Below are 14,121 nucleotides of genomic sequence, written 5' to 3' on the forward strand. Positions count from 1 at the left end.
ACGAATCCTAAGTAAATAGGGTGGGGTGGAGTGGTGGGGTGTTTTTTGTTTTTTTGGGTTTTTGGTGGGGTTGGGTTTTTTTTTTTTTTTTTTTTGGTATTTTTCTGTTTGCTACTTTGCTTTTTTAGAAAAAAAAAAAGAAAGAAAATGTATGTATTGTTGGTAATTACTTCCTCACCTGGGTGGAATGAAGCAAAAGAAAACAGAATTGCTCCATTTGCTCCTTAACCAAAATTTTAAGAGAGGACAGGTGTTTCTCTTAATTCATATGACATCTTACTGGGAATGAGCAGTACTAGAAATGAGAACTAAGAATCCCACTTTTTTTTTTTTCAAATGTAGTGGAAAGGTTTTGCTAGGGAGAGATAAGCATTTTCCATAAAACAATGCAGTAGTGACATGAGGTAATTACATGGTGACTGGGACACACCGCATACTGGAGAAACTGCATGATACCTACGTGATAACTATAGTAACTCTAGTTATCGCTACCGTATTATCTCCTGATAACTATATAATTAGTTTGTGTCACAAAAGCACCCTAAACGTATGCCTGTTCCAGCTACTCTGGTAGGAAAAAAAATAAACTTTTTTTGCAAGGGGGAAAAAAAGCTAATGAAGAAAGTTGCCAAGAACAGATATTTTGTAATCTGTGCTAAATCTCTGCTGGAAAACATGAACAGTAACGAAGCTGAGAAGACAGTAAAAGAAATTCGGGGCAAGGTGCCAGACGCCCAGACGGAAGGAGAATGTGGACCAAAAGATTGCGACAATCGGGTAATTATGGTTTATGAATTTCAGCTTTAATCTGTAGTTCAGTGAGTCCTGATTAAATATCTGTTAAACACAATTAAAGTTTGTTTTTGTATTTCACCGTCTTGATCAGAATAATTAGAGACTGCGTGTTTCATGTCAAAAGTAGCAAGAGGAATTTTAGTGAATGAACATCGTTTTTAAAAGCCATTTGTAGCACCAGCTGTTGGCATTATTTTATATTTTAGTGTTATCAGCATAAAGATGGTCCTCTGGATGCTGAATAGTTTCCAGCAGGACAAGGATGTTAGGCTGTCACGATGGGCCTGTGCTACCGAGGCATCAGTGTTGGAGGGCTCGTGTTCACAGGAGGTAGTGGACAGGGGAGATGTAGGTCAGGGAAGCAGATATTTGAGGTGAGGGAGGAAGAAAGACATTTGAGTTACATTTATCCAAACAAGGAGCTGAAAGAGAGGATTTCTCATGGTGTAGTCGTTTGTGTTAACACCTGAAAATGCTGGTTAGCCTAGAGACAGGTTGTCTATATGTAGTGCCCGAGGGAAGGGCACAAGAAAGGTGTGATGAGCTATGCTAGAACTCTGTCCTCATTGGCTTTTGGCTAAAAACCTGGATCTTTTATTCCTGGAGTTGATAGAAGGTAGTGCTGAGAGAATTTACCATCCTAATCATTCTTTGGCTAGGGATAGCAGTATGAATTCTGCAAAAAGGACAAGTTGGAATCTAAGAAGGATTAACTAAAACTGGGTAAAGGAGCAAAATAAGACTCTGCAAACCAAAACTAAGACTATGATTTCCACATGCATGTGCCAAAAGGGAAGCTGGGGAGTTGTAAATTACTATCTCTTAAAACTTATGCGAGGGTATATGTGAACACTTCTATGCAGCTTACCATGATATGAGCTTTAAAGAAATAAAATAGTATCTTGCTTGCTATGTGAAATGTTGATCCTTGTGATTGACAGAATGATAACCACCCCCCCCAATACTAATCCTCAGAACCTGTAAATGGATACATTGCCTTTCATGGCAAAAGGGACTTTGCAGGTGTTAGTTATGGATCTTCAGATGGGAAGATAACTGCAGATTATCTGGGCTCCTAATATAGTCCCAACAGCCCTTATAAGAAGAAGGAAGCTGTAGGGTCAGAGTCAGAGAAGATGTCACGATGAATCAGAAACTGAGATGGAAGATGTGGCACTGCTGCCTCTGAGGAGGAGGAAGGGCCATGAGCCAAGGCATGCAGGCTGTGTGTAGAAGCTGGAGAAGACCGGAAATGGGGACTCTCCTCTGGAGTCTCCAAAAAGAGTCTCCTAGCACCTTGATTTAAGGACTTCTGACTTCCAGAACTGTAATTATTCCTGTTTTGTAAGCCATAAGCAGCAATAGGAAACCAATATAAAACCCATGAATCTGCTCCATGGATTTGATCTCCATGTAAAAGTTGTCCAGTTAAAAGTGAATCCAGGGATGCAAAAAAACAACCAGCTTCTATGAATCTCATCTTCTAAAGCCCATTCTCCAGGCTGTCTCCGTGGTGTCACTTGGAGGTAGCTGCCTAGGTATTATCAATTAAATTCTTGGGCAAATTCAACCCTATCCCCTAACACCACTTACCAATAATACATTCCTCATGAGTCGAAATATTTACAGGAAGGGAAGACTATAAAGTGAAAATAACTTCTCCAACAGCAATAGCAGTTGACATTTGAACACTTAGCCACAGGTTGAACTATTTCACTTTGTCAATTTCCACCTCCAGAAACAGCAATTTCATATGGTTCAACATACCCTGTGTTACCTCATTTAAACCTCTAGGACTAAGATTAAAAATCTCTCCCAAGATTGTAAAATTAATAAATGTCAGGTTTATGTAGAGGTTAGGCTAATAAAATGCTTATGTCCAACATATTCTGTTAAAAATGAGATTAAATCCCAACTGGCCAAAGGTGTTTCGCAGAGTTGAGGATGCAAACATGTATCTCCAGTGCTATTCCAAAAAGTAATAGCTTGAGTCATGAGAAAGTTGTAGGGTAAAGTGAACATAACCCAAATAGATGAAGACAATGATTGAAATTTGCCACCTAACATCTTTGTATTTTAAAGAGCATATACTACCACAGAGGAAGATGGCATAGCAAGTGTTTTTGAATGGTATTGCCTAAAAGGCTTTCTAGCTTCTTTTAGTTTAAGGCTTCCACTAATAATCTCATGAAAACTGTGAACCCTCTGCCCACAAAAGGACAGCATCTTGTCAAAGGATTCACAGGCCCCCTCAAGCCTATTGACGGACCTCAGATTAATTATGCTTGGTTTACAATTGTGTTCCAAGAAAAACACTGTGGGACTGTCTGGTCTGACATGATGTAAGACATAATTATGTGATACTTAATTTGCCACATGATTTTGGACCAGTCATCAATGTACACTAAGGTCCAGGCTTTTAATTTAGTAAATTAGTACTTTTGATGCTAAACTGATAGGCAAGTACATTTTTGTTTTTGAGACATTGGAGGTGTATTGAAAGACCGGCTGAAAAACACTGGTATTGCTCTTGCTTGCTGTCCATTCTTTTATCATTTAGTCATTTATTCATTCATTCAGCAAATATTTGTTGAGCCCTTACTGCTATACGCACTAGGAATATAATAGTGAACAAGACTTACAAGGTCTTCTTTCCTCATGGAACATTCTAGTTAGAGGAAGTAGTTAATAAATAGGTAAGTATAAGATGCCCGAAACTGAAGATAGCAAGCAAGTAGTCTCATGGCCAAGTAATATATTGTCTCATAGAAGATTTGAGATTATGTTGAGCAGCCAAGAGAGCAGAAACATTTATAAAGTATAGCATCTTTCAGGTTTTTGGTTGACTAAAGGATTGTTTTGACCTAAAAATGTTCTTCCTGAGAGGAAGAGGAAAAGGAGAAAGAAATCTGAGCACAGTCTAATATTGGCAAATGAAGCAGTTATGTGGTAGGGAGAGTATTGTTAAGGTAACTGAGAAAGTCACCAACAATGAGGAACCTCAATAGATAAGGGTGTTTTTGAGAGTTTGGGCCCATTTCACTAAGGTTCATTACAAGTCTGCTTTGCCTTCACCTAAGGCGAGCTTAAGATCACTAGTTTCATGAACTCTTTTCGCCCCTTTTAAATGTGGGCTTAGGGGCACCTGGGTGACTGAATCATTTAAGCATCCAACTCTTGATTTCAGCTCAGGTCCTAAAATCGAGTCCCATGTCTAGCTCCACCCTCATCACAGAATTTGCTTGAGATTCTCTCTCCCTCTCCTTCTGCTCCTCCCCCTGCTTGTGCTCTCTAAATAAATAAAATAAAATCTTTTTAAAAACAAAATAAATGTGGATTTAAATGTCCTTCTTCTTACCACCATCTCCCCCTCAAAGTAGTCCATAGAGAAGGTCACTACAGGGATTAGGAGCAAATGTAATGTAACTTGAAAAAACATTAGGAAAGGAAGAAATCCTGTTGTTTATAGGTGCTTCCCAATAGAATTAAGAGATTAAGTCCAGGAGTAGAAATTTGTGCAATGTATTGGGGCTTCAGTGAGTCACCAATATTACTTGAAAGAAGTTTAGTTCAGTTATACTTTGCCAACCAGCTGAAATCCTTTAATAAATGGTGAACTATAATAAATACACCCAAAAATAAAAATAGTGATGTAGTGTTAGTTTATGAACAACTTATTTTCACTAATAAGCTGGAAAATTATATTAATCATTGCTCAATGACATTCATAAATAATGCAAATTGGTAAAATATGCAAGTATATATAAAAATGTATCTGAAAATCATTCAAAAGGCAAGGGGCAGGAGACTTTTCCAACGGGCATTCCTATGAGACTATAAGTTATAGCTTCAGGGTTAAATGTGATGAGGTGAAAAAACTGCCCTAGAGTGAAGGGTAACCAACCGAAAGTGATGCTGAATTTCATAATCAGAGTTCCTAGAATGAATATAATGCAAATTATATTTCCGGGGGAACAGGAGTGTAATAGCTGTATATGGAGTATCTGTATTCCACGGACCAGAAACAATTAGATATTATATTTGAAAGACCTGTTGCAAAAATACAACATACAAGGAGTTTATGTTAAGTGGAGGCTTAACAAATGGTTATTGCTGTTGTTGTTTGCTGTTGTTGTTGTTTTAATTAAAGTTGAAATCCTGTAATAGAATTTCCTGCCCTTTTGCCATCTCAGGTCTTTATGCTATTTTAAACCCTTCCCTCCCTCCAGTTCCCAAACTGCCCTTTCTCTGGGGAACAGAATATAAATTATCCTATCTAAATTTCAAGAATGACTATTCCCACGTGAGAGAATATCAAAGCTGAGAAGAGAATACAGAACTCTTAACAACCAGTACTATTCATGCCAGCTCATCTGCTACCTCCTAATAAAACTGGTTGTTAATCTTCCCTGATTTGTCTACATCTTTCAGGTAATAAAAGTGTCTAAACCATAATGCATTCTTCCAGAGAAGATAATCAGGTAACTTAATACCTCTCTGCTCAGCAACACAATGTCCCTTTGTATCCAGTCCTGAATTGGATTGACATTTCTAGCTGACGCTTTACATCAAAGGTCATTTTGCTCAGTTCACTATCTGATCTTTTTTATTGTCTTCTAGCATATTCCTAATTCTCAAAAAAATTTCTCCATCTCTGGCAGTATAACTGAGAGCTCCCAATTTCATTATCTCATTGGTATATTTCATTAATTATTAAGATCTCTCTAATTGGGAGTTTCTCTTCCCAAGAAAGTGTCTAAGTCTCATCATTAGAGATATTAATAAGCAGAATTTTGTGGACACCCAAAGTATAGTTAAGTTGGGCATAACCCTGAACTGCCAAGGGAACAGAGATCTCCCAAGTACGAAAGCTCCCCAAACTGTAAGGATTTTCGTAAGAGTGATTCATTACTTGGTAAATTTTCTTAAAAATGGGATGAGTCAATGTGAGAAAAAGATTTGGTTCCCTTCATTTATTTATCTTGAGCCATTCCACTCATACAGATTGGAAAAAAATTCCCCAGGCAAGACCAACCAATGTTTTGTGAGTTAATATAGATGCTACATCCTGAAGGGTACCGTTTATTTTCTCTTCGGTTTTGGCTGTCTCTGTTTTGCACCCTAAAAAAGGAAAAGCATAAAAATATTATGATCTAATAAAATAGCAGGACTTTCAAAACTTATTTACTAAAAATTAAACTGTAGTGATTAAGTGTTTAATACTATTAAGGTTGTCAACAAAAAAAGATAGAACAGAAATTAGAAGTCAAAAATGTATTAGGAAATCACAGCACAGAAATATGAAAAATGTGGTGCCCTTTCTAGAATCTAAAAACCCTGAAGAGGTAGTACTACTACTAGAATGAGGGAGATAGGATCAAGAGAGATCACAAGAGAATATCTAGCTTTCAAAAGAGCTGAGGAAGAGAGATATTTTGGATGAAGCTTTCATAGTGATAGAGCATTTACCAAGGTACAATAGTCTATAGAGTGCAAGATAGCCTATCTCGCAACAAGATTTGATAGTAAATGCAGTTGAGATTGAGAGGGTAGGGAGGATTGAAAGAAAAAGGCCAACATAGGTTAGTGAGGAAACAAGACTTGTGGGAGATACTTTGAAAATAATGAGTTCATATTACGTAACTGTTCATCTTTATCCTACTTTGTAGAAGCAATGTGTGAACAAATCCAGAGGTAGAGGGAAACCCACAGGAAGGAAACAGTTAACTTCTCACTGGCATGCTTATTCTGTTTTTTTTTTTTTAATTGTGTTTATATTGGATGGTGGGGTGTTGTTACCTTCCATTGAGAGAGGATAAAAAAAGGAAAAGCAGAGGAGTGGAAGGCAACAATACCTGTGTTATCTTCCAACATATTTTTGAATGACTCTGATCTAACTTCAGTTTCAAGCTGTTTAAATCTATCTCACTGACGGGCCCAAATCTAGTGCTCACATGTTTGGGACAATTAAAATCAGCAGGGTCTGTGGCTCCCTAACCCAGGCTTTATTGTATAAGGGGTTAACAGCCACTTGTAATTTAGTGAGTAAGTGCAGGTCTTTCATGATGCACATACCAGCCCCACTGAAAACCGATCAATTTCTGCGCTTGGCAGTGGCATTCATAAGGCCCCTATGGAGCATTATCCCATGCCTGAGGGTCATTACTCTTCCACAGAAGCACTGACAGTTGTGATGAATGGCAGTACCTGGGAAGAGGAGTGTTTGGATGTTTAAACAGATTACATTTTCCTTTTAGAGCAGTAGACATTAGATCACATCTTAGACTGTCTACTCATGTGGACAGTGAGGATGAAATCAGAGCAACTCGTATGTGAGCCAGTGAGATTCAGGTGTACCAATCATCTTTTCTATTGGGGGAAATGGACTTGACTTTGCATCCTGTCACGATATTGTATGTGCTGCCAAGCAATGGGTGATAGCCATATACAGCTGCTGAGATGCTAGGCTGTCAACAGGCATGAGATTCCGTCCATCACTATTATCTACAACAAGACTCATTACCTGCCAGCCAGTAAACATCCCATTTACACCATCTGCAATGAATTAAAAAGTGACGAAAAGAATCAGTATCTGTTTGAGTTGCAACATGATTGTCAAGTTCATTTTCATCTCTGGAAACCCTTCAGTTCTATGAGAGACTTTGGGGAAAAATATATGATGAAGAAACCCAGGAATAGCCTGGCAGTGACAGTTGTCACTGACAATTGTCAGACTTTTAACTAGGCATTTACAAATACAATCTCCTTAAAGTGTAAGAAAAGTCCAGGCCTTTGTCAATTCCCTTTTTTCAGTTGTTCCCCTCTGGTTTTCTGGTGTGCTAGAACTGGGATTCAGTGTTTGATACTCCTAAATTGATGCTGACTACAGTGAGAAATATTTCATAAAAATGTATATTTCAACATAAACTCTGAGGCAAAGCTGCCACTGTATCCAGAGAGGAAGTGATGATTAGTTTCTAATTTACACGTGCAGTGATTTCTTTGGCAAGTGCGAATTCCATGTCCTACAGTAAGGTTCTCTGTAACTGTTCCTACTTGAAGCAGTTATTGGGGTATTAAAAAGATGCAGAGGTCTACTGGCACTTGAGGCTATTTAATTTATATATAAGCAATCTAGCTGTCTGTCCAGATTACATGTGTAGGTGGTCAGGCGGTGGGAACTGCAGAGCAAAAGATCAAATAGAGGTGTCACACACAAACCACGTGAGAAATAGCAGAAAGATTTGACATTTATTCTTATGCATCACCTTTTATTAGCAGAATCTCTTGTGTTGTTGTTGTTGTTGTTTTATCTTCTTTTTTCTTTATCAGATATTTCAACATCAAGGAATCCACTCTCATTCTTACCTTGAGGATAGGGGTTTCTCAGTGCTGCTCCAGGTACTGCTCTGAGCAAAGAGACCAATTCTGAAATGAGGGTATTGAAGATAAGCCCTTCTGAAAATAGCCCTGGCTATGCCGTAGGATTTCACTCCCAGAAATCCATCTCTTCCTCCCACAAATTGCCCTTGTGGTACTAATATAGGAAGGAGATTATATATTACCTCATCTCCTTACAGAGAAAAGGACAAGTGCTATGGGAAAGCTTTGTTTCTTTTAATCATTCCAGGCATCCCCTGCCTTCAATATTTCACTAAAGAGGTCCTCGGTTGCCTCTAGAAAGACACTCTAGTGAGAGAGAAAGAAACAGAGTAATGAAAATGATGACCTCATCTGGAAAGGCTTTCTAACCCAAAGGGATAAGCTAGCTGTGACCCCCATCCTCAAATCTGTGAAGCAGACAGGGATAGAAAGGTAGTATGAAGTTATGACTACCTCCTCAAAATTGTGCTTGGTAACTATTCAATCTGATACTACAGTTTAGCAGGAAACATCTTTTTCTAGCAAGCTCATCTTTATGTTTTTATAAAGACGGGAAGACACAAACCTCTATGTAGAAGATTTTTAAGGCTAGTGACTTTGTGCTAGAAATAAGGAAGAGAAATGTCACATTATGAGAATAAGGAAGCTATTTTGCAGAACCTAGCAAGGGAGTGAATAAGTTTCATTCTCCCTTCCTCTTCTCATCTGCCCATTCCTGAACTTGTACACTGTATTAATTCCATTAGGGCAAAGTTAATTGATGATGGACTCTGTGCTTCTCTTGAAATAAAATCTTTTAATATTTGAATCATTTCAGTGCTGAACAGCACATTTTCAAACTATAGGAAGAAGGAATGTACCAAACAAATTATACTGTGAATTTATGGTATTTAAATACTTTGGCCAGCCTCACAGTAAGGTTGGGTTAGGAAAGCTAGAATCCATTTCTAATAGCATAAGAAAAAAGGAAGCCCAGTATATTTGTAGTAAATGTACACATAATCAAACACAAAATTCTGTTTTCACTGATCTGCCAAATATCAAAGAAACACTTTAAGAAGGATGGTAAGAAGAGATTACATGTTTGGAAAAAGTAAAGTTAAATTATGCTTTAATCTGTTTTATTTTTCCTACAAAATAACTTAATGTACCTGCCAGAAATTGATACAAGTTGAGCTACTGTTCTCATAAAGTGTTAATACTTTGCACACCACATCATACATCTATATAGAATACAATACAGTAGAGCTCTTAAAGTCTTTTATGTGTCACTAAGAGCCAGTTGTTTTGGCAGTGCTATGGTAAAGTCTTCACTGGATTGCTTCTCGAGTCTAAATGCCCAACTGAACATGAGGCATTGCTCCCGGTTGTTTTATTGACAAGATACCATATAACTGTCCCATGAAATAATTTGGAACAAAGAAGGTAAATTTTTGAAGCTATCTTGAGAACACATCTTGAGGTGACCCAATAACAGTTGTCCAACTTGGATTTATTTTCTGTTTATATTAAACAGTGTTATTGAAAACAATCATTCTGAGGGCAAAAAGCTGGTACAAAGCAATAGCACCATCTTCACATGTATTAAACTCCTAAGCTTCTTGTCTTGAGGGCAAATAGAGAAAGACCATATTGGAATACTTGGCCTTTGTGCCTAGCTTTGTCTTACTCTACCAAACCCAAGGAGATTGTATGTAAATGTGTGTGTGTGTGTGTTTTGAAACAACTACAAACATGGATCAAATGGTCTGGTAGTGCAGCCAGTGGCCACATCTGCAGCAAAGACTTTTTTGTGGGAGCTCCTAAAGCTTATAACCATGGAGTGAACCATAATTATATTGTTTAGAAATCCATGTCAGAGAAAAAACTCTTTTGACTTTAACCATTTCCTCCATTAATTTTGGGCTATTTGGAAACTGGCCATAGGACTATTTATTTGAGTCTCTGTAACTTTTCTATTATTTCAATGGTTGTAATGTAGAGTTCATTAGTGAGTAACTAAAAGAAATTAAAAAACAGAAGGAGTCAAGTAAAACTTCAAAAAGGCACCACTGTCCTTAAACTTCATGATCTTTTTGGATGAGATTTGATAATCCTTGGTGTCTAGTCCCAGAGAACTTTAGCTAGAGACAAAATAATAAGGAGATATGGTTAAGCTATAATAGTAAATAGATACCCAGGTATCTAGAATGTCCATGTTTTTAGCTGCATATGAGTTTCCATTTTTTTATAGAATGAAAAGTGTTCTAAAATAATAAAAGTTCTGTGAACTGTAGTTCTTGAAGACCATATTGAAAAGTTTACAAAAACATCTGGGCACAACGAAGGCTTGTCTAGTCACATTGTTACATCTATTTACAACCTTTCTGACTTCAAAAGTAGCATACCTTAGGGGCTGGAAGAACATTGTCCACTGAAAACCATGAGATAAGTGGCAACTTTGCTTAGAATAGTCTTTAAGAATAAAATCCAAAATATTATCTATGGTTTCCATAGAAGAGCATTTTCTTTTTCTGAATAGCCCACTTTTGGTCTCACACTCTTTACTTGATTGTTGGTATACACCCCATCTTCATTCCTCTGTGTCAAATGTTATATATCCTTCAGACCCATCTCAAACGCCACTACCTTTATGAAGTTTTTGGCCTACATCTCTTCAGCTCTCTCTGTAGCAAAAGTCATTCTTCCTACAAAGACCCCTTAACAAAATTTTGGTGCTTCTTTTATGAAACTTAGTACTTAATTTGCATCATTTTCTGTAATTTCTCTACTCCCTCTGCAAGGTATGATTCTTCAGGTGAAATAACTACTTTGTATAAAGTCTTAGAGGAGATTCTCAACAAATATTATTATATTTAAAAATTGTATTATAAATATTATGACAGATTGAATCTCTTTCATTAGAAGCAGAAATTTTTCTTGAGAATTTCCCATACTACTTATAAGATAGACTGATAAATAAGAACGTCTTTAAACTCAAAATTAGACAATAAAATAATTTTTAATCCTTGTGAGTCTACAAGCTCTCTTTGTTTCAGATGCTCAGGCATCTTTTACTCCAGATCCTCTTTTAAAAAATCATCTTAAGACTCCATATGTTCAAAAGATAACTCATAAATTATGTCTCTTAAAAAGGAGAACAAATATATGAACTGGAAGGGAATTAAGAGATTAAGAATGGGACCAAAAAAATAAAAAAATTATCATTTTCTTCCTAAAGAATGAATGAAAGCCTTTAAAGACAACGAAAAAAAACAAAACAAAACAAAAAACTAGAAAGCTAAAACAACATACTTGTCTTCAAGATTTCCTCCATAAATGAAGAGGAAATAGAATTGAAGAATGTCAGACTTGTCTGGTACGATGCTTACACAAAGCTTTAAACAAATCGACTTACAATTTGGATTTCAATCCATTTGCAGTGAATGTGAATCAGTTTGATAAATGTATATGCTCTTTGCAAGTCATCAACCAAACTATGGAATAATGATGTAAATACAACTAACCACTGAACCAAAATGTACTCAGGAAATATTTTAATTGCGTAAGAAAAATAAGATTGAATGTGATAAGTGAGGGAAAAATAATTAAAGAAGATATATAGAAGTAGAAAGAACATTCTATGTTGGGAAAATGGTGGAAGCACAGTGATTAAAGCAAAAATAATAGAAATGGAATAGTTAGGATCCATCACTCAAACAAGAAAAATGTCAAGTTAGAAGTCATTGCTTAACTTACAGGTTCACCAAAGTCTAATATAAGCATCAATGAAAAAAATAAAAATTAAAAATAATCAAATTGTAACTCGTTATGGAATCAACCCTGCCCACAGCTTTCTAGGAAAGAATATTCTTAGTATGATGATTAGAGAAATGAAAAAAGAGAAGGCTCAAAGGAGGACAGCAGTAAATTGTTTATGTCCTAAATCGGGCATCATTAGCACTTTTATAGTTTGGTGGAAATTGCTGTGTGAAAGCCAAATTTCTGTTTACAAAAAGGAAATGATGCTGTAGGAGAGAATGGATTATACTGCATGGATTTAAGATATGAGGAGCCATGGTGGTACTAGTAATAGTACCATGGTGGAAAAATTTAGCAGTGAAGATACACGTTGAATATTTAGCAGGATTTTGCTATTATTTCGGTAATACTCTAGTAAAGTAGGTAGAAATATAGGACTGATAGAAGAATTTTTGTATATAATTGTCCCACACGATGAGATCATACCCTACAAAATTAGCAGTGACTCCTTCTTAAAGAAAATATTTAACACGCTAACACACAGGTGGCATGCTTAAGAAAAGGTATTATTTGTACCTTCGTTATAAGCACTGGGGAACTAGACTATCTAAAATCAATGCCAAATTCTCTTTGGTTGGATAGATATTTAGTGAAATTTCTTTTTTGTTTCCTTGAATAAGAGGAACCTCTGCCATTATATAGAATATTATAGAATCATCAATCATCATATTTTCTCAGTAGCCAAAGGTCAGAAATAAATATAGTAGTGCCTTGGTATATTAAGAGGTTTTCATATGTTCATTTATTTCTTTGGGTACTTTTCCCTTTAACCTCTGTGAAGAAGTGATTCTCTTGTCCATGACTGATTTTCTTCAAAGTAAGTTTCAGATCTTAATAATTATGAAGAAGTGTGATTCCTGCAAACATTTTCTGTGCTTTTTTTTTGCTTTATATTATTGTTGAAGGACTAATCTAGCCATTTTTTAAAACTTGGTTTCCTCTTGGTGCACTTGTAGATGAACTCTATTTTGAGATTAACTGATCTCCTGGAACTTTCTACTTCCTTAGGTATCAGCTGCATAAGAAAAGAGAGTTGATATAAGAGATCAGTACTGTAGGTAGACTTCCCGTAAGTTTTCATCATACCAAGTAAAGGATAAACAGAAGCAAAGCCATTAGATTCCTGCACAGTGCTCTGTGCAAAATAAACATGAATTTTCCTTTCTCCTTTCCTTTCTCCTCCCAAACAACCAGGAATCCACAATATAAGTGACAGCAGTTCTGATTCCATGGCAATAAGCCCAAAATCTGAGTGAGGCATAGAACATGCACATACACATATATCCCTTTCAGGGAACCACATGGTTTTTTATCAGGACTGGTCTGCATATAAATTTAAACCTGCTGTAAAGGCACCTGATTCACTGGTTTCATGTAAATGCATAAAAGATATTTGAAAAAAAAAAAAGATAGCCAAGAACCCTAAGAAAAATTACTTGCTTACAAACTGTCCTGAGATGGCACATCTGTCATCAATTAAAGCACTACTATGTCTTTGGCTTAAGAATTACAAACAATAGAAAATAATATAAAAAATGAAGATTCACCCTTTAAATAACGTTGCAATAAGGCTTAAACCATTTTCCATAATGGTGGGACTTTTGAATCTCTTTACTGTAAGCCTTAAGTATCATCATCTTGTAAACCTTACATATAGTCCTTACATATAGTATAGGCACTTAATAAATACTTATTTAGTAAAGAATCGTGAATTTAATGAAAATTATAAGCTGTTACATAAAATTAGGGAAAAGGAGGCATTACTCCTAACTCTGACCTGCGTGTCTGTAGTTTACACACACACCATGTGAATATCCGGTCACTGCCCAAAGCATCATCCACTCCAGCCATCCATTTTCTTTCCCAGTTACTGTCCTTAGGCCCTAGCACTAGGATCACTCTTGCCCCCCCCTTCTCATTCAGTGAATCCCAAAATTCTGTCAATTCCCCCCTCAACAATATCTCTTCAATTGGCCTCTTTCTTTTCATTGCCAGGACTTCACAGTGGGCCTTGGGAAGGATGGCCCTTATCTCCTTTCTGAATTTAGAAATAGGTCATCCTTCCTTCATGATGTTTTCATAAAACCTTTAAGCACTTAAAATAATTGTTCCCACCATCATTTTCCTCATCTTGCTTCTTGA

At 36.5% G+C, this 14,121-nt stretch overlaps 1 protein-coding gene across 1 annotated transcript in view; it reads left to right on the plus strand.

Annotated features, from left to right (window-relative positions):
* Window positions 1-744: 744 nt before the first annotated feature.
* ZBTB20 (zinc finger and BTB domain containing 20) overlaps window positions 745-14,121 on the plus strand; it is a 232,364-nt gene continuing 218,987 nt past the window's right edge. The window contains 1 exon segment of the mRNA XM_055315851.1: window positions 745-777. The gene's annotated coding sequence lies outside the window, so the exon portion shown is untranslated.

This window comes from Nyctereutes procyonoides, unplaced genomic scaffold (assembly GCF_905146905.1).
Source record: "Nyctereutes procyonoides isolate TBG_1078 unplaced genomic scaffold, NYPRO_anot_genome, whole genome shotgun sequence".
Classification (NCBI taxonomy): Eukaryota; Metazoa; Chordata; class Mammalia; order Carnivora; family Canidae; genus Nyctereutes; species Nyctereutes procyonoides.